This window comes from Microcaecilia unicolor, chromosome 4, assembly GCF_901765095.1.
Source record: "Microcaecilia unicolor chromosome 4, aMicUni1.1, whole genome shotgun sequence".
NCBI classification, from domain to species: domain Eukaryota; kingdom Metazoa; phylum Chordata; class Amphibia; order Gymnophiona; family Siphonopidae; genus Microcaecilia; species Microcaecilia unicolor.
The window spans coordinates 223,733,575-223,753,673 of record NC_044034.1 but is presented as its reverse complement, the minus strand read 5'-3'; positions in this window follow the sequence as shown (position 1 = coordinate 223,753,673).

Genomic DNA, 20,099 nt, shown 5'->3' with positions numbered 1-20,099 from the left:
AAAAATGAGGTAAAGGAGGCTATTGGAGCTAAAAAGGAATCATTCAGAAAATGGAAGGAACCAAATGAAGAAAATAAGAAGCGGCTTAAGGAATGTCAAGTCAGATGCAAAGCGCTGATAAGAAAGGCAAAGAGGGATTTTGAAAGAAAGATAGCGTTAGAGGCAAAAACTGATAGTAAAATTTTTTTTAGATACATTAAAAGCAGGAAGCCGGCAAAAGAATTGGTTGGCCCGCTGGATGACTGGGGTGTAAAAGGGGCGATCAAGGAAGACAAAGAAATAGCAGAAAAACTAAATGAGTTCCAAGGAAGATTTGGGAGGGATACCGGTGCCGGACAGGGTATTCGAGGCTGACGAGTCAGAAAAACGTAATGAAATATCTGTAAACCTGGAAGACGTAATGGAGCAGTTCTGTAAACTGAAGAGTAGCAAATCTCCTGGACTGGATGGTATTCATCCCAGGGTACTGATAGAACTAAAAAATGAGCTGGCAGAGCTACTGTTAGTGATTTGTACTTTATCCTTAAGATCGAGCGTGGTACCTGAAGATTGGAGGGTGGCCAATGTAGCGTCGCTATTTTAAAAAGTTTCCAGAGGAGATCCGGGAAATTATAGACCGGTGAGTCTGAGGTCGGTGCCGGGCAAAATAGTAGAGACTATTATCAAGAACAAAATTACAGAGCACATTCAAAAGCATGGACTAATGGGACAAAGTCAACATGGATTTAGTGACGGGAAGTCTTGCCTCACCAATCTGCTGCATTTCTTTGAAGGGGTAAACAAACATGTGGATAAAGGTGAGCCGGTTGATATTATGTATCTGGATTTTCAAAAGGCGTTTGACAAAGTACCTCATGAAAGACTCCAGAGGAAATTGGAGAGACATGGGATAGGAGGTAGTGTTCTATTGTGGATTAAAAACTGGTTAAAAGATAGAAAACAGAGAGTAGGGTTAAATGGACAGTATTCTCAATGGAGAAGGGTAGTTAGTGGGGTTCCCCATGGGTCTGTGCTGGGTCAGCTGCTTTTTAACATATTTATAAATGACCTAGAGATGGGAGTAACTAGTGAGGTAATTAAATTTGCTGATGACACAAAGTTATTCAAAATCGTTAAATCGCAGGAGGATTGTGAAAAATTACAAGCGGACCTTACGAGACTGGGCGTCTAAATGGCAGATGACGTTTAATGTGAGCAAGTGCAAAGTGATGCATGTGGGAAAGAGGAACCCGAATTATAGCTATGTCATGCAAGGTTCCACGTTAGGAATCACGGACCAAGAAACGGATCTAGGTGTCGTCGTTGATGAAACCTTCTGCTCAGTGTGCTGCTGCGGCTAAGAAAGCAAATAGAATGTTAGGTATTATTAGGAAAGGAGTGGAAAACAAAAATGAGGATATAAAATGTTTTGTACATTTTTGGGATCTTGCCGGGTATTTGTGACCTGGATTGGCCACTGTTGGAAACAGGATGCTGGGCTCGATGGACCGTTAGTCTTTCCCAGTATGGCAATACATATGTACTTATGTAGGCTGGGTACAGTTTGGGTGATGAGCCTTGCAGTGGCATACTGTGCCAGGATCTTATGAATCTTAGATCCAAGTTTCAAAGTTTTTATTAAAGGCTTTCTATCCTGCTCATTGGACATGCCATCTGAGTGGCATACAGCCTAAAATAATTGGGAAGAGAACAGAAATGCAAAATATAGGGGGAAGGAGGGAAGAACTACATAATTCATAATAGGATAGCGGAGGGGAGGGGAACATATGGGGGGGGGGGGGGAAAGCTATGATAAAGATCTCAGATGCTGAAAGCAGTTCATTGGCTTCCTTTGTCATTCCAAATCACTTAAAAATGACTACTGCTGGTCTATAAAACCCATGCTACTGGAGAACCTCTGCTCCTCTCTTGATTTCTGATACTGTTGGGTCCTTTATACAATACATTACAGTAATCCAGTTGGCTAATAACCTGTGCATGGATTAGAATTTTAAGAGCTGGAGGCTGTAATCCTTGCTGGGGCATGGGGTAGCCTGCACTTCCTTGACCGCAACATCTTGTGTTCATTTTGTATTATCATGGCTGCCAGGATGTTGGTCATCTTGGAGAAGGTGCACACTTTCCTGTCAGCTATTTTGTATCAGAATGACACTGTTACCTGTGGTGGCTACTGTGTAGTTCAGGCCTAGAACATGTGCAAGTAGTTCTGTGGGGCAGGCTGTGCGAGTGACACAGTGTAAATGGCAGGTGTCTTGGCAGTTGGAAAGGGTATGTTTATTGGTCATGTTGTCTCCATGTAGAACCCACAGGCCAGTTTACCTTACATGTTTTTTTTTTTTTTTTGCTGGCAGGGGCAGAAATACGCAGGTCTGCAGCCCCAGTTCTGAATCACAGACTTATGGAATATCAATGGCAGCAATCTCACTTTCCATCACAGCTTTTGCTTTTTAAGAATTCTGAATTACACTAAAGGAAGTCTGTTCTTTCCGCTAAGAGACAGCAAAGTTACTCATCTCCAACGCTTATTCACATATTCACACATAGAGGTGGTGATATCTGATGGAGCTTGCTGCGTAGCAATCTCCCAGCTTCTTTTCATAAGCTTTTGGAACTGTTACCGTGCATGCTCATGTGACTTTCCACTCGCCACCACTCAGGACTAGCCAGTCTATTACAAGAGCTAAGAGAACACAACTCCTAGGGGAGGTGTGCTGGTATGTGTGAATATGTGTCCTATCCTCAGAGAACACCAGCTATAGGTGAGTTACTTTGTTTTCTCTGAGGACAAGCAGGCCACATATTCACCCACATATGGGTGGAGTTGGATTCTAGACCCCAAATAAATTCTGTAGGACTGACTTACCAAACAGACTGTCACACTGGGAGTCTTGTTCTAAGCAGTAGTGGGATGTGAATGTGTGGACTGATGACCATATTGCAGTCTTCAGATCTGTATTAAAACTGATTTCAAGTGGGCTACCGATACAGCCGTGACTCTTGACATGCTTGGGCATAAGTAAAGGAGATGCAGTCCGCTAACTAATTGGATAGAATGTGTTCACCAGTGGCTACCCCTATCCTGTTTGGGTCAAAAGAAACAAAAAGCTGGGTGGACTGTCTATAGCTTTAGTCCTCCCAAGATAGAAGGCCAAGGCTCTCTTGCAGCCCAAGTAGGTGGCAGAACTAATGACTGGTTAAGATGGAAATCTGACACAACATTAGGAGACATAACATTAGGAAGGGACTTAGGATGCTTGTTAAGAACTGCTCTATGTGATGAAATCTTGTGTAATGTGGATCAGCTACTAGAGTCTGGAGCTCACTGACCGTGCAGGCTAAAGTGAATGCCACCAAGAATAAAACCTAAGTCAAAAACTTCAAGTGATAGGTATCAAGTGGCTCGAATGGTGCTTTCATTAACTGGGTTAGAATAACAATGAGATCCCATGATACTATAGGAGGTTTAATATGGGGCTTGAGGAAAAGGGAGTGCCAAGGAGATAAAAATTCTAGATGTAAACAACAACTGCTTCTTGGAGCAGCTGGTCCAGGAACCAACAAGAGGGGAGCCATTCTGGATCTGTATTTAATTTTAGAAAGGGTGACTATAATAAAATGAGGAACATGTCTAAAAGGAAACTAAAAGGATGGGCTGCAAATGCTGGGACACTAAATCAGGCATGGACATTATTCAAAAATACTATCTTGGAAGCCCAGTCCAGATGTATTCCACGTATTTGCAAAGGTGGAAAGAACTGAAAACATTAGCCAATGTGGTTAAAAGGTGAAGTAAAAGAGGCCATTATAGCCAAAAGATTGTCCTTCAAAGAATTGAAAAAGGACCCAAATGAAGAAAATAAGAAACATTAGCAATGGCAAGTCAGATGCAAAGCATTAATAAAGAAGGCTAGGGGGGCTGACCAAGATGGCGCCGAGACTGGACATGCTATGCTGAGCTCTGGAGATTTTTTTCCTTAGTGTTATTTTCTTAGTTAACAATGCAAACATGGAAGGGAAATATTAGAGGAGGATCTTCCTTACCCTCCACGGACCCTACTCTTCGTCAGTTACCGATTACAGCATGTGCAACGCCAACTGCATCCAGGGGCGCTCCTTTGACCTGCATAGAGAGGAGTTCCGGTCAGGAAAGTGAGGTATCACTTAGCCCACGGAGTCCAGAGAACCAGGTTCTAGAAGCGAAGAGCATGCTGGGAGGAACGCCCGTCGAGCCATTGGATGTCAAGGCTTCTAGACGAGCTAAGGGAGGGTTCTTCCCATGCTATTGCGACGCTTCAAGAGGGACTTTTTCCCCAAAAATCAGAGCCTCTCAGTTACCCTGTCGGAAACTCGGCAGAATTTGTCCAGGCTAGATGCAACACCTGGAGCGCTGGCGGGGGTTGAAATGCGGCCTAGCCCTGAGAGAGCCTTGCAACCATTGGAGAGACCAGCAAAGGTGACATTGGAGTCCTTATGGTCAGCAATGGAATCCCTGCATAAGGTTTGTCTTACTTTTGTATCCAATACAAGATCGAATGTCTCAATGAAGAGATTCTATCATCCTTCAGGAGTCAAATTTGAAAAATGATGAAACATCTTTATCTCAAGTTAAAGAGGTGGAATGTAAATTATTGCAGAATGCTGATGTGGTTCACTGTAAGTTGGAGAACTTAGAAAATGGAACTAGGTCATTGAATTTGAGAATATTAAATGTTCCTTCTGTTAAATATAGCTCCTCGAGGGACCTATTTCATAAATTTTTAAAAGAAGTTCTTCAATATCCTTAAAATGGGCTTCCTCCAACACAAAAATTGTATTATTTGCCATCTTCATTAGCTTGAGAAGCCAGATCGAAAGGCCACGTGAGGGTGAATTCGTCTTCTGGTAGTTTGGATGTTTCAGCGTTGTTAGAGAGATCGCAAGATGAAGTGGACTTTCGGATCACCTTGCTGGTCTCATTTGTATTTTTTCAAGACAAAGTGGCTTTGATAAGACAATCAGTTCCAGTTCTTTTTTTGGGAGAAAAGATTCAGATATTTCCAGACGTTTCCAGACCAACACAGGAAAGAAGGAAAAGATTTCTCTCTATGAGACAGGAAGCCTTGACTTTGGGAGCAAAATTTCAGTTAAGGTTCCCATGTAAATGTGTTCTTCAGATAGAAAATACGACGTTTCATTTTTTTTGAACCTTTACAGCTTCGATCTTTTTTGAATGCAAGAATTCCTAAAAATGACATATAGAGACCCTTTGGACTTGTAGGAATAATGATACAGTTGTATGATCTCTTGTGCCTTATTTTTCTTTTATTTATCTTAGTTTGTTTTCTATTCCTCTTTCTAGGAATGGTGTATCAGTCCCCCCAATATTGTGGACTATGGCCTATAAACATTATTGCAGATGAGGGATTTTCCTGGAATATTTGTTTCTTTGTAAATTGTGGCTGATTGCTTGACAAAGTTCGCTTTGGAATTAATGTTAAAAGTTTAATAAATAAATACATTTAAAAAAAGGCTAAAAAAGAATGAAGAGAAACTTGCCGCAGAGGCCAAAACTCACAGTAACAACTTTTTCAGGTACGTCAGAAGCAGAAAGCCTGTGAGGTAATCTGGGTGACCGATAGATCACGAAGGAGCAAAAGTGGCGCTCAGGGAAGATAATGCCATAGTGGGGAAACTGAATGAATTCTTTGCTTCTGTCTTTACGGGAAAAAGATGTGAGAGACCTCCCTGTACCGGAAATAGTTTTCAAGGGTGATGATGTGGAGGAACTGAAAGAAATCTTGGTGAACCTGAAAAATCTACTGAGCCAAATTGACAAATTTAAAGAGTAGTAAATCACCTGAATCAGATGGCATTAAACCATATTTATCTATGTGTTCTGTAACTTTATTCTTTATAATAGTTTCCACTATTTTGCCTGACAGCGACATCAGGCTTACTGGTCTATAATTTCCCAGATCACCTCTAGGACCTTTCTTAAAAATTGGCGTCACATTGGCCACCCTCCAATCTTCAGGTACTTGGTTATTGGACAAAAACACAGAGTATGGTTAAATGGTCATTTCTCTCAATGGAGGAGGATGGAGTGCCGCAGGGATCTGTACTGGGACAAGTGCTATTTAACATATTTATAAATGATATGAAAATCAGGACGGCGAGTGAGGTGATCAAATTTGCAGATGATACAAAACTATTCAAGGTTGTTAAGGTGTCATAGTAGATAATACGCTGAAATTTGCTCAGTGTGCGGCAGCAGCCATAAAAGCAAACAGGATGCAAGGAATTATTAAGAAAGGGGCAGTGAATAAGATATAAAATACTATAATGCCTTTGTATTGCTCCATGGTGCGTCCACACCTTGAGTATTGTATTCAGTTCTGGTTGCCGTATCTCAAGATATAGTGGAATTAGAAAAGGTTCAAAGAAGAGCAACCAAAATGATAAAAGAGGAAAGGCTAAAGAGGTTAGGGCTTTTCAGCTTGGAAAACAGATGGATGAGGGGAGATATGATTGAGGTCTACAAATTCCTGAGTGGTGTAGAATGAGTAGAAATAACTTGATTTTTTACTCATTCCAAAAGTACAAAGACTAGGGGACAGTCGAAGAAGTTACATGGAAATATCTTTAAAACAAATAGGAGGAAATATTTTTTTCACTCAACAAATAGTTAAGCTCTGGAGCTCTTTGCCAGAGGATGTGGTAACAGCGGTTAGTGTATCTGGGTTAAAAAAAAGGATTGGACAAATTTCTGGAGGAAAAGTCCATAGTATGCTATTGAGACAGAATGGGAAGCAACTGCTTGCCCTGGGATTTGTAGTATGGAGTGTTGCCACGCTTTGGGTTCCTGCAAGGTGCATGTGATCTGGCTTGGCCACTGTTTGGATAACAGGATACTAAGCTAGATGGACCATTGGTCTGACCCAGTATGGCTATTATGTTCTGTGTTCTTATGTCCTGTACACTCAAGTTATTCTGAAAATGCTTCATAATTACTGTAAATCCTTATACCAGGCCCAGCCAACAAATCCCTTGATACAATCTTCCTCGCAGATGTTAAGCTTCCCACTCTGAGGAAGATTTAGTCCTCCTAAATACCCCTCTACATCAGCGAGATATTATCCATGCTATTAAGACTTTCGCTTCATCGAAGACCCCTGGCCCGTATGGGTTACCACTGAACTTGTATAAGATTTTGGGATCAGTGGTGGCTCCCCATTTGGTTGCTGTTTATAATGAATTGTTAGCTAATGGGCTCTTACCAGAAACTATTAGAGGGGCCACTGTACTTCCTATATTGAAACCCATAGAGATCCCCTTCTTACATGCACTTATAGACCAATATCACACTTATATATGGATTATAAATTATATGCAAAGATTTTAGCAAACAGACTGGTAGATATTGTGCCTAAACTGGTGGAATCACACCAGGCAGGTTTTGTGAATGGGAGAAATGTTGTAACTAATGTACGCCAACTTTATGCAATGGAATCTGTTCGATCCCAAAGATCTGATACCCTTTTGGTAAGTTATGAACAGAAAAAGCTTTTGATATGGTCTAATGACCCTATGGGATGTGTTAAAATGCTTTGGTTTTCAAGGTCCCATTATGCACATGATTCTTTTACTCTGAACCTTGGGCACAGGTCTTGGTAAATGGACTATTGTCAACAAAAATGTCAATTTATAGGGAAACAAGACAGGGCTTTCACTATTATTTATCCCGGGTATGGAACCTCTGGCACTGAAATTACTGGGGGACCAGGTAATTCAGGGTGTGTCTCTGGGCTCCCAAGAATTTAAATTAGCTCTCTTTACTGATGACATCCTTATTGCTTATGACTCTCCTGACATCTCTTTGCCCCGGACCTTAGATGTGCTCTCAGAATTTGGCCAACTCTGGTTTCTGGATAAATCTGAGGCTATGTGTTTGACAGAGGGCTTTAGAGCAGCATCGGTGACTGAGATGTTCCCCCTACAATGGGCAGGGTCACAGGGGTCTCCTTATACCTAGGGATTTGTCTTGTCTTTATAATATAAATGTTACCTGTCTCCGGTAGCCGAAAGCTCTCTGTGATTGTTGGTATCCACTTCCTTTGTCACTTTGGGGTAGAGTGGCTGTATTGTGCATGATACTATTGCCTTAAATGGTTACATACTCTGCAACATTTACCCATTGTTTTCACACACACTGACTTAACCAAATATAATAGTATAATTAGGAAATTTCTCTGGACCACAAAAATACGTTTGGCTCTGACATTTGCAATTTCTTCGAAATGATAGAGGTTTAGGCTTACCTGATTTTCGAGCCTACAGTACAGCATGCCAATTGTGTTACATTCGAGATTGGATTTTTGAATCTTCTGAATTTTGTGACTATTGCTTTCAAAGACAGCTGGGAGATGGACTGAATTTGCCATATTTGATCCACGCGCATTATGGGACATTACCCATTAATTGCAAAAATCATATTCTTCGGCCCATGAAATGGGAATGGACACTTTTGAGAAAGAAATATGGTTTATGTTCCAATGTATCCAAGTATTTACCATTGTTAGGAAATAAAGATTTTCCTCCTGGTCTTGCTGATCCCTGTTTCCAACAGTGGGCTTCCTGCAGTCTGCCCCTGATCCAACATGCATTCGAGGATGATGAACTACAAATGTTATCTTATGATACCCTAAGCACTACTTATTTACTGCAGATGCACCACTATATTACCACATTACTGCGCACCTCTCCTGTGGATTTCTGTGGCCACAACCAGCTATCTGTAAAGGATTGATAGGATGCTATTATGCAGGTTTGAAAACAGTGATTAATTCTTCCCCACTCCAGAGAACAGTGCAACAATGGACAATTGATTTTTGGAACTTATACTTTGGAAGACTGTTGGGCAGCTTAAAGAATGCACCATAAGTACATAAGTATTGCCATACTGGGACAGACCAAAGGTCCATCAAGCCCAGCATCCTGTTTCCAACAGTGGCCAATTGTCACGTCTGTGGCCGTGACCACCCTCAGCCTTACCTTCTTTCTGGGGGTCAGCAGCTCTGCTGGCTTCTGTCTGTGTTTGTGTTTGTCTTGTCTCTAGTCTCTGGGCTGATTGCTTCACTAGTCCTCACCTGTGTAGGCTATGCCTCTCAAGGGAGCCAGCATCTAAGATGGCTGCCACTGGCTCTGTGCCAGCTTCCAAGATGGCTCCTGCTTGTCTTTCCTGTGGGCTCACTTCCTATGTGTGTCAAGCTTCACTTTGGGGTCTGTGTACTTCCTGCTTCTACCCTACTGCTGGTGACTCATCAGTGAGAGCCTTCATAAGGAAGTGCTGTGCTTGCAGTCAGCGCCTTTGCATAAGTGTTATGCTCTTAGGCCAGGTCAGGTTAGTAAGTGTCTGCTGCACTACTGCTTAGCCTCTCTCTGGGTTCCAGCCCAGTTTCTTTCTGTGTCTCTGTTGTCGTTCCGTGGGGGGTCTTCCCTGCCACTGTCTGTCTGTGGACTGCGGGTCCTTCCTGGCTTACCCTGTGTTTGGGGTGAAGCCTCTGTTCCTGGCTTACCCTGGGTTGGGGTGAAGCCTTTGTCCGGGTTTGTTCTCTGTCTGTTTGCGAAGCCTCAGCCTTTGTGGGTTCCCCAGTCAGTGTGTGGAACGGCTGTGGCTTCAGACCCTTGGCCTGTTATTCCTGGTTACTCTGTTTGCTGTGCTGCCTGCCCTTGGCCTGTTATTGCTGGTTTGCTCTCTTTACCCTGAACCCTGCCTTGCCTAGCCTGTGTGCCTACCCTGCTTGTATATCCTGAGGGTATATCCTGAATCCTGTATCTGTCTGGCTAGTGTGTTTTCCTGGGTGATTATTCCTGTATCCTGTCTCCACCTAGCTAGAGGGTGTACCCTGTGGGTATTCCCGGATCCCCGTTCTGCCTAATGTGTTGCTGCCCTAGTCCTTGCTCCTGCTAGCTTCTGTACACCTTGTGTTCCCTGGTCTGTCTTCTGGGTCTTGCTAGTGGCTGTGCAGCAGCACACTGTCTGAGTCTAGTTCCGTGCCGTGTCGCCCTCGTGTATCCCAGACCCAGGGTGGGTCCTCTGGATCTTCAGTTCCTGCCTTATCCTGCAAGTCCTGCCGACCGCCTGCACTTCAGAGCTCAACTCCGGAGGAACGGTGGCTAGGTGCAGGTGATGCTGTTCCTGTCTCATCTGTTCTAGTTGCCTGCCTTGTACTACTCCAGTCCAGAGTTCCAGTACTGCTCTTCTGTGTTTCCAGTTCCGAGGTGGTCTTGCCTGCCGCTGCCACTCCTCGGCAGTGGCCCAAGGGCTCACGAACTCCAGTCCTGCCTCGAGGACCTGACAGAATGCCAAGGCCCTCGAGAACGCAACAGAATGCAAAGGCCATGAGTCCGGCAAGATCATCACTCCCGGTGGGCTGCCTGCCCATGAGTTCGTTTCCTGTGGACAATCCGGGTGCAGTTTCTGATTTTGACTCTGATCTTTATGTCAGCCCAGTTTCTTTTTTTGGTCCTTTTATGACGCTTCGGGAGTACCGCGATAAACCTTTGTCTGATCCAGCCCTGAAAGATACTCCTGAAGCAGCAGCTGAAGGAAAGCATCTCTGGTGGCGTCTGGTCCGCCATAGCCCAGTTTCTGACATGAATCCTGCTATCTCGCTCTGTGAGTACCGCCTCAGACTTCTGGCGGAGCCAGCTCTGCGGGATACTCCTGAAGCTGAGGCCGAAAGAAGACGCCGGGGAATTCCTCCACTCAGGTCTCCTCAGCAGAGCAGCCTGCGGTACCATAGCGGGTTAGTTCCTATTCGGGATTCCAGTCCACCGGCGCTGAGTCCAGTCCGAGGAGAGTTTCAAGCGGAGCCTTCAAATCCTGTTCGAGTGAAGCCGCCAGTTAAGCCTCTGAGTTCGTTCCGAGGGACGGTCCTGACCAGGTCTCTGAGGTCAGGCCGAGTGAGATGTCGGACCAAGCCTCTGATTCCAGTCCAAGTAGTGCCACCACCTAGGCGCCTGAGTCCAGTCCAGGGAGTGCTTCATACTGAGTCCCCGCTTCCAGTTCAAGTAACGCTTCCACTTAAGCCTCTGAGTCCAGTCCGAGGGAAGCTTTCGATTGAGCCTCTGATTCCTGCTCGAGTGGCGCTCCGACCCGAGCCTCCAGTCCTCCTTCAAGTGGCAAGCCCCTTGAAACCTCTGAGTCCAGTCCGAGGGGTGCTTCTGACGGAGTCTCCGAGGCCTGTGCAAGTGGCTCTTCGGGTTGAGCCTCCGGTTCAAGTCCAAGTGACCCGTCCAGTTGAGCCTCTGAGTCCAGTCCGAGGGATACTTCTACCTGGGTCTCCAAGTCCTGTTCGAGTGGCACTCCGGGTCGAGTCTCGGTTCTTGTCCAAGTGACCCGTCCAGTCAAGACACCGAGTCCAGTTTGAGGGGGGCTTCTAACCAAGCCTCCGGTGCCAGTCCGAAGGGTGGTTCAGGTGGAGCCTCCGCTTCCAGTCCAGAGGGCACCTCCAATCAAGCTCCTAAGGCCAGTTCGAGTGGCGCTTCAGATCGAGCCTCAGATTCCTGTCCAAAGGGTGTTTGCTGCCAAGCCTCAGTTAAAGTTCTGTCCCTGCCAGGAGGCAGAGGGTGCCTCGAGTTCCTGTTCCAGTCAAGACTCTGATTCCAGTCTGGGTCCCAGTCCCGGTTCAACTCCTGTTCAGAGTTCCAGTTCCAGCCAAGATGCGGAGTTCGCTCTGAGTTCCAGTGCTAGCCAAGTTGCTGAGTCTGTTCCAAGTTCCAGTTCCAGCCAAGATGCTGAGGCCGTGCTGAGTTCCAGTTCCAATCAAGCTCCTGATGCCAGCCCGGGTCCTAGCCCCGGTTTGATTCCTGACGCCCGTCCGGGTCCCAGTCCCGGTTTGCTTTTTGACTCCAGTCCGGGTCCCAGTCCCGGTTTGCTTCCTGAGTTCCGTCTGAGTTCCCTCAGAGAAGGGTTCCTCTTGAACTTTGTTCCTCTTGCTACATCCAAGTTCCTGAGTTTGCCCAGTGGTGATTCCAAGGAGCCTCCTGTTTACAAACTCCGCTCCTGTCTGCCAGTTTTGAACTTCCTTGGGACTTCCAGTCCAGTGATCCATGCCTGGGTTTTGAAACCCATCAGGAAGTTTCACCACTGTTACCCCTGGACACCTGAACTCTCCATGGAGACCAGGAGGGGGGTCTTGAGGAGGAGGTACTGTCACGTCTGTGGCCGTGACCACCCTCAGCCTTACCTTCTTTCTGGGGGTCAGCAGCTCTGCTGGCTTCTGTCTGTGTTTGTGTTTGTCTTGTCTCTAGTCTCTGGGCTGATTGCTTCACTAGTCCTCACCTGTGTGGGCTATGCCTCTCTAGGGAGCCAGCATCTAAGATGGCTGCCACTGGCTCTGTGCCAGCTTCCAAGATGGCTCCTGCTTGTCTTTCCTGTGGGCTCACTTCCTATGTGTGTCAAGCTTCTCTTTGGGGTCTGTGTACTTCCTGCTTCTGCCCTACTGCTGGTGACTCATCAGTGAGAGCCTTCATAAGGAAGTACTGTGCTTGCAGTCAGCGCCTTTGCATAAGTGTTAAGCTCTTAGGCCAGGTAAGGTTAGTAAGTGTCTGCTGCACTACTGCTTAGCCTCTCTCTGGGTTCCAGCCCAGTTTCTTTCTGTGTCTGTGTCTCTGTTGTCGTTCCGTGGGGGGTCTTCCCTGCCACTGTCTGTCTGTGGACTGCGGGTCCTTCCTGGCTTACCCTGTGTTTGGGATGAAGCCTCTGTTCCTGGCTTACCCTGTGTTTGGGGTGAAGCCTCTGTTCCTGGCTTACCCTGGGTTGGGGTGAAGCCTTTGTCCGGGTTTGTTCTGTTTGCGAAGCCTCAGCCTTTGTGGGTTCCCCAGTCAGTGTGTGGAACGGCTATGGCTTCAGACCCTTGGACTGTTCTTCCTGGTTACTCTGTTTGCTGTGCTGCCTGCCCAAGACCCTTGGCCTGTTATTGCTGGTTTGCTCTCTTTACCCTGAGTCCTGTCTTGCCTAGCCTGTGTGCCTACCCTGCTTGTATATCCTGAGTGTATATCCTGAATCCTGTATCTGTCTGGCTAGTGTGTTTTCCTGGGTGATTATTCCTGTATCCTGTCTCCACCTAGCTAGAGGGTGTACCCTATGGGTATTCCCGGATCCCCGTTCTGCCTAGTGTGTTGCTGCCCTAGTCCTTGCTCCTGCTAGCTTCTGTACGGCTTGTGTTCCCTGGTCTGTCTTCTGGGTTTTGCTAGTGGCTGTGCAGCAGCACACTGTCTGAGTCTAGTTCCGTGCCCTGTCGCCCTCGTGTATCCCAGACCCAGGGTGGGTCCTCTGGATCTTCAGTTCCTGCCTTATCCTGCAAGTTCTGCCGACCGCCTGCACTTCGGAGCTCAACACCGGAGGAACGGTGGCTAGGTGCAGGTGAAGCTGTTTCTGTCTCATCTGTTCTAGATGCCTGCCTTGTACTACTCCAGTCCAGAGTTCCAGTACTGCTCTTCTGTGTTTCCAGTTCCGAGGTGGTCTTGCCTGCCACTGCCACTCCTCGGCAGTGGCCCAAGGGCTCACGAACTCCAGTCCTGCCTCGAGGACCTGACAGAATGCCAAGGCCCTCGAGAACGCAACACCAATCCAGGTCACCAAATACCTGGCAAGGTCCCAAAAAAGTACAAAACATTTTATGCTGCTTATCCCAGAAATAAGCAGTGGATTTTCCCCAAGTCCATTTTAATAATGGTCTATGGACTTTTCCTTAAGAAGTCATCCAAACCTTTTTTTAAACCCTGCTAAGCTAACCACCTTTACAACATTCTCTGGCAACGAATTCCAGAGTTTAATTACATGTTGAGTGAAGCAAAATGTTCTCAGATTCGTTTTAAATTTACTTCTTTGTAGCTTCATCGCATACCCCTTGTCCTAGTATTTTTGCACGTAGTATTAAAGTGCAAAAACTCCATTACAAATTTCTCTTGTGTATGAATATGTCTGTCTCATGCTAAGAAGATGGGTCTCCTTTCAAATGGGACCCGTCTCAAATGTCAGATGCCAGAGGCTTCCTATAAACACTGTACCTGGGATTGTCTTAAAGTGCAGCAGTACTGGCAACATCTCTGGACTTGTATCAATAACATTTATCAGCATAATTGGCTACCTACACCACAACTTTGTTGGATGATACCTCAGTGATCAAGGGTAATTTGTAGCTTTTTCACAAGGCATCATTGATTGCAAAACAATGCATCCTACTCCAATGGATTCGTCCAAATTCTCCAACATTCAGTGGCTCAATCAAATGCATGAACCTCTCACTATAGAACTTATGTCAGTTTTACGGAAAGGACCAAGGGCTAGGAAGTGTTTCCTGACCATTTGGCTACCCTAATTAAACAGTATAAGTATGCCTGCTCACTCTGCCTTTTTGAACACATAATTACAGAGACTCCATTTGTTGACATCCTCATAAGGGCTGGAACAAGGGAACATAACAGCACTATGGACATGGGAGAGCCAAATTGGACTTAGGGACTGGATGGGTTAGAAGGGAGTTCTGGGATGGGTTTAGGTTTGCCTCAATTCAACATCATTTATTGAGTATGTAACTTTGTTCATGATAGCTCAATAAAAATGGTTTATACATAAATACCGATATAGTATAAATGCATAGGAGGTGAATCTCTTTCAAATGAAAGGAAGCTCTAGAATGAGGGGGGCATAGGATGAAGGTGAAAGGGGTAGACTCAGAAGTAACCTGAGAAAATACTTCTTCACCAAAAGGGTGGTGAATTTGTGGTACAGCCTCCTGATGGAAATGAAAACAGTATCAGAATTCAAGAGAGCTTGGGACAAGTACATAGGATCTCTAAGGAAGTGATATGGAGAGTAAATGGCATGGATGGACAGACTAGATAGGCCATATGGACTTTTTACCTGCCTACATTTTTGTCTATTTCTATGTATCAGCATGTTTCTTGATGAGGACAGCAACCTCCTCCACTCTGTTACCAAAAAGATAATCATCCCAGCAGAGGACTTTGACCAGTTGCTCTTGAACCACTGGTTCAAGCTCAGAAGCATGCAGCCAGATGAGTCTCTGCATTCCTATACCCATAACAGAGGCCATGGACACCACATCGAAAGCATCATAGGTTGCCCAAGCCATGTGATTTTGACACACTCACTACATGGCTACTAACTGGTGTTCTGCAGCTTTCTTCCACCACACTGTTTACCAAGAAGAGCTGGTTAGAATGTATGCAAGAGGCGAGCATAGCATTCTGGAATACTTTCCTCACAAAATAATCCAAAGTCTGAACATCCCTCATTGGGGGCACCGAGGAGTGAGACTTGGTTTTTTCATTGTGGATTTGATGTCCACAGGGTGTTGTGGCAGCTGGAGCTTTTTGAACCTGAGAGCCTTCTGGATTCTATACATAGTCAGCCTTCTTATGAATAGGTTGTGCAGAGAGGGGTGGTCTCCCACTCTCTCATCTGCATAGCCTTAAGGATATTGTTAAACAATGTCATAGCTTCCTTAGGAAAGGCATCAAAGTAAAGAATGTACAACACTTCTGCCCTGGGCTCATCCTCTAAATTAAATGGGATGGTCTGAGCCATCTCCCTGTCAAAATTGGTAAAGAACAGCACCTCAGGGAGAGACTTTCACCTGTCATGTGGCAGGGAGGGAGGGATCTGAAGAAGTTACAAGGATTTCGCCTCCGAGAGAACTTTGGGTTTTTCCTTAGAAACCCAGGAGTAGTCCACAAGTGAAGATTTCCAGAGTAGGACAAATCTTCACTGGTAAGTTATTTGCTGTAAAATTGCTTTTAAACTTGAGAAAGGTAGAGTTAAATAGGTTATCTCTGTGTATTTTTTTTTAAGTTACTCAAGTTATTTATTTTTGCAGCACAGCTTAGCCAGTTCAAATAATGGAATACAGAGCTTATAGACACAGGAAACCCCAGTTTAGAGATTTAACTTTAGTTTTGCAACACTGCTTATTTTCCCTAGTCTAAAACCCTTTCCCCTATAGTTTTAAAACTTTAAAATGAACTTTCAACATTAACAGCCTCTAGAAGGCACAACAGGGTGTAATTTGGTGTTCATTCCCACCAACCCATCCACCCCCAGGACAACTCTTCATTCATAGGATCCACCCCAGAATACTGAGGGAGCTCAGAGAGGTTCTGGCGGGTCCTCTTAAAGACTTGTTTAATAAATCCTTGAAGACGGGAGAGGTTCCGAGGGATTGGAGAACGGCGGAGGTGGTCCCTCTTCACAAAAGTGGGGATAGGGAAGAAGCTGGAAACTACAGGCCGGTAAGCCTCACTTCGGTTATTGGAAAAGTAATGGAAGCCATGCTGAAGGAAAGGATAGTGAATTTCCTGGAAGCCAATAAGTTGCAAGATCCGAGACAACATGGTTTCACCAAAGGGAAATCATGCCAAACGAATCTCATTGAATTCTTTGACTGGGTGACGGGAGAATTAAATCAAGGACGTGCTATGGACGTCATCTACTTAGATTTCAGCAAGGCTTTCGACACGGTTCCCCACAGGAGGCTCTTAAATAAACTAGACGGCCTGAAAATAGGACCCGAAGTGGTGAACTGGATTAGGAACTGGTTGACGGACAGACGCCAGAGGGTCGTGGTGAATGGAGTTCGCTCGGAGGAAGGAAAGGTGAGTAGTGGAGTGCCTCAGGGATCGGTGCTGGGGCCGATTCTGTTCAATATATTTGTGAGTGACGTTGCCGAAGGGTTACAAGGTAAAGTTTGCCTTTTTGCGGATGACACCAAGATTTCCAACAGAGTGGACACCCCGGAGGGTGTGGAAAACATGAAAAAAGATCTGAAGAAGCTAGAAAAATGGTCTAACGTTTGGCAATTAAAATTCAATGTGAAGAAATGCAAAGTGATGCACTTAGGGAGTAGAAATCCAAGGGAGACTTGTGTGTTAGGCGGGGAGAGTCTGATAGGCACGGACGGGGAGAGGGATCTTGGGGTGATAGTATCTGAGGACCTGAAGGCGACGAAACAGTGCGACAAGGCGGTGGCAGTAGCTAGAAGATTGCTAGGCTGTATAGAGAGAGGAGTGACCAGCAGAAGAAAGGAGGTTTTAATGCCCCTGTATAAGACATTGGTGAGGCCCCACCTGGAGTATTGTGTTCAGTTTTGGAGGCCGTATCTTGCGAAGGATGTTAAAAAAAATGGAAGCGGTGCAAAGAAAAGCTACGAGGATGGTATGGGATTTACGTTCCAAGACGTATGAAGAGAGGCTTGCTGACCTGAACATGTACACCCTAGAGGAAAGGAGGAACAGGGGTGATATGATACAGACGTTCAAATATTTGAAAGGTATTAATCCGCAAACGAATCTTTTCCGGAGATGGGAAGGCGGTAGAACGAGAGGACATGAAATGAGATTGAAGGGGGGCAGTCTCAGGAAAGATGTCAGGAAGTATTTTTTCACGGAGAGGGTGGTGGACGCTTGGAATGCCCTCCCGCGGGAGGTGGTGGAGATGAAAACGGTAACGGAGTTCAAACATGCGTGGGATATGCATAGAGGAATCCTGTGCAGAAGGAATGGATCCTCAGAACCTTAGCTGAAATTGGGTGGCGGAGCAGTTGGGGGGAAGAGGGGGTGGTGGTTGGGAGGCGAGGATAGGGGAGGGCAGACTTATACGGTCTGTAACAGAGCCGGTGATGGGGCGGGACTGGTGGTTGGGAGGCGGGAAATACTGCTGGGCAGACTTATATGGCCTGTGCCCTGAAAAGGACAGGTACAAATTCAAGGTAAGGTATACACATATGAGTTTGTCATGGGCAGACTGGATGGACCATGCAGGTCTTTTTCTGCCGTCATCTACTATGTTACTATTCTAATTAGGCTTCTTTATACTGGATTAATATCCTTAGTACCTCAGCAAGTTTTAAATTATTGAAAAATTAAATAATGCTAAGATGGAGACAGCAGTCCAGCAGCAAGAAGGGTGCTATCCAGTCTTTTGCATTGAGTGCCACATATATGATTATCTACCAGTTGGTGAGAGGTTATATGTGTGTGCCCGATGCAAAGAGCTCCTGGCTCTCAGAGAACGAGTCCGTTCTCTTAAGGCTAGAGTAGCAGACCTGGAGGAACTGAGGGAGATGAAAGAAACTTTGTAGAGAAGTTCCATCTCCAGTCTGGCAGCCCCTGTGCTGCCTTAGAGGTCTCCTAAAAGGACCTAGTGAACTAGGAAGTACTCCTATAGCCAGGATCTGCCCACCAGGGGATGCACTATCCTCTCACACCAAGGATATGTCATTAAGAACTTCTACCCAGGCAGAGTTAGGACAGCTGTTGTAGTTGATAATCATATCATTAGGCATATGTAGATAGCTGGGTGGCTGGTGGACGTGAGGATCGCCTGGTGTGAAGGTGGCAGACCTCACGCATCCCCTAGACAGGATCTTAGATAGTGCTGGGAAGGAGCCGGCTGTGTTGGTACATGTGGGTAACAGTGACAAAAGAAAATGTGGGAGGGAGGTTCTGGAAGCTAAATTTAGGCTCTTATGTAGAAAGCTGAAGTCCAGATCCTCCAGGGTAGCATTTTCAGTGATGCTCCCTGTTCCACATGGAGGATCCAAAAGAAAGGCAGAGCTCTGAAGTCTCAATGCGTGGTTGAGACGATGATGCAGGGATGAGGGATTTAGATTTGTTAGGAACAGGATGACATTTTGGGAAAGGGGGAGACTGTTCCAAAAGAAAGGGCTCCACCTTAACTGGGATGGAACCAGGCTGCTGGCACTAACTTCTAAAAAGGAGATAGAGCAGCTTATAAACTAGAATTGGGGCAGGGGGGAAGCTGACAGTCACCCAGAAGGGCATGGTTCAGTGTTGAGTATCCTTGAAGGATATTATTGAAACAGGACATTTAAGGAATCCCAGTACAGAGGTTTCAACAATGCTGAAAGTAAGCCAGGTATGCTTAATGAGAGAGCAGGATAAAGGATGTATATTATCCCCTTCAACTTCTAAGCAGCTTGTATACAAATGTTAGAAGCCTACAAAATAAAATGGGAGAGTTAGAATATATAGCACTAAATGATGAGGTAGATATAATAGGCATCTCAGAGACTTGATGAAAAAAGGGCCATCAATGGTGTAATGGTATCAGTTTAATTGTCAGGATTATTGAAATATATGTAACATGATGTTGTGTTGGATCAGATACAAATATATAACAATATAAAAATACAATTTTAAAAGACTTATTGAAACTGCAGCAGAAACTGGCTTTCAGTTCAAGCCCCTCTTCCCCCTCCCTTTGGGAACATTTAAAAGGACAAAAGGCACTACTTCAGAAGTCTTCAAACTTCCTCTCCCCCTCCCACTTGAAGGACTGTTAATAAAAACTTGGCTAGGCGTTCACCTAAAAGCCATTAACACCTCTACTACTTAACAAAAGGACAAACAAGTAAGAGGCTGCTTCAAAGGTTTAACTTTCTTCCTCTGATCGAAAGCCTGGCTGATCAACACAACAAAGATCAAAGAGGCAAGGAGACAGAAAGGTGGGAATCCACACATCTATTGACAAAAGGAAAGTATAATGTGTATCTGCTACAGAGACTGAGCAGGAAGCCTTTTCACTTCAAAAGACCATTTGTCAGCAAAATCCAGACAGGAAGTCTTGTGATGTCATAACACATGAGACCAAGATACCACAATGCTTTGCAAATGCCCAGGGTCGAGTGCAAACCAGGAAGCAAATGCACACAGGACATGCACTCATATTTCCCTGTAAACAGACTGTATAAAAGCCTGGAAAAGCCCAGCTCTAAAAGCTTCTTGGGACCTGCTGCTCTCTCTTGGAAATCTGCTGCTCTTGGGACCTGACCTGCAGCTCACCTGCCTACTATGAGGACCTCTCCTGCAACCATGTGTTTACCTCATGCTGTTCATACTTTGTAACAAGGACTTGTAAGTAACATAACTTTTGATCTAGACCTGCTACCTTACTTTGAAGTACAGATTCTCTGTAAGATCTCTTAAAAGAACTACCTCTCATTGCAATATTATTTACATGATTTGTATTTTAAATAAACCCTTTTTGAAGCTAAATATATGGTCTTTTGTGT